Below are 1422 nucleotides of genomic sequence, written 5' to 3'. Positions count from 1 at the left end.
TTTCATTCACTTGATGTGCAAGCTGTCCCAGCTGTTTCTCAATGTTGAGAATGGAAGCTTGCTGATTCCTCAACATGTTTCTGGTTTCTTGCATTGCTACATCGTGATCATTATGTCTTTTCTCGGACGCGGTTATGAACCTTGTGAGTAGATCTTCTAAATTTGCCTTCTTTTCCGTCACCGGCTCTTCCTTTTGATAGAATCCCCTCTCCCTCTGTTTGTATTTATCCTCCTTAGCCTTTTTATATTCTTCGTATGGGAGCCATTCCTTCTTCGGTTTCCTCCAGTCTTCATCGTATCTATCGCCACTGGAATAGAATGCTTGAGCCTTTCTATTTCCATTCTCGTCTCGATCACAATCCTTGGTAAGATGGGGGCCGCCACAATTTTCGCATCCTACCCTAATAGCATGGATCGTTTCATCCATTTTTGTCATTCTTCGGTCTAGGCTATCGAGTTTAGCTATTACCGCCGCCATGCCATCGTTCACCGAGTTTACTGCTCCACGACTCACTTCATTCCTCGGATTGTGGTATTCTCTAGAATGCTTAGAGAATTCTTCAATTAATTCCTTTATTTCCGGAGGTGGCTTTCGGGTGAGCGGGCCTTGTGAATCGAGTAGTTTCCTTGTGGTGACATTAACTCCCTCATAAAAGATGGAGACCTCTTGTTGGCTATTAAGATCATGGTGTGGGCAATTTCTAAGTAGGCTCTTGTACCTTTCCCAAGCTTCATAAAGAGATTCACCGGGTTGTTGCTCGAAGTTGGCAATTGCTTTCTTTAGCTTGGCTATCTTGGAAGGTGGGCAGAAATGGTCAATGAACTCTTCTTTCATCTTGGCCCATGTGGTGACCGATCCGGGAGGAAGTGATTTTAACCAATCTTTTGCAGCGCCTTTAAACGTGACAGGAAGCATTCGAAGAAGCTGGGTCTCACGTAGAACATTAGGCACGTTGAAGTAATCGGCCACATCATTTACTTCGTCCAAATGCTTGTAAGTGTCTTCATGATCTCTCCCGTAAAAAGGGATCTCCTTGAGTTGAGCGAGAATATGGCCCTTTAGCTCAAACGTAGCGGTTGCGGGAATTGCGGGTTGCACAAGTCCCGGCCCGGTGTCATCACGCATCCTTTTCTTCCACTCCCCCATGGGGACTTCATCGATGTTAGCCATAGTGATAGCTAACTCTTCTTTGGAATCGGTTTCGTGCTCGGAAATATGCTCTTCTTCTTCCTCGGTCTCGTACTCGATATCTTCGTGAATTGGTTCTTCAATTGTTAACGAGGCACTGGATGCTCCTGATTTGTTGCCTTTCTTCTTGCTGAAAACGGATTTCAAGTTCTTGAGTGGTGAGTTCTTTGAAGTTGCGGTTTCTCCTATGGCTTTTCCTTTGCTTCTCTTTAGTGCGGATTCCGGGTCTTCCA

General features: G+C 45.1%; 1 non-coding gene across 1 annotated transcript; it reads left to right on the top strand.

The window, feature by feature from the left end:
• The first annotated feature begins 680 nt into the window (after positions 1–680).
• Positions 681–787, top strand: LOC128129400 (small nucleolar RNA R71). The gene has a single exon (XR_008227310.1). It is a non-coding gene; the product is annotated as a small nucleolar RNA R71 (small nucleolar RNA).
• The last annotated feature ends 635 nt before the right edge of the window (positions 788–1422 follow it).

The sequence above is a fragment of the Lactuca sativa genome, chromosome 9 (genome assembly GCF_002870075.4).
Source record: "Lactuca sativa cultivar Salinas chromosome 9, Lsat_Salinas_v11, whole genome shotgun sequence".
Lineage (NCBI taxonomy): Eukaryota > Viridiplantae > Streptophyta > Magnoliopsida > Asterales > Asteraceae > Lactuca > Lactuca sativa.
Note: the sequence above shows the minus strand (reverse complement) of the source record. Positions and strands in the feature narration are given on the sequence as shown.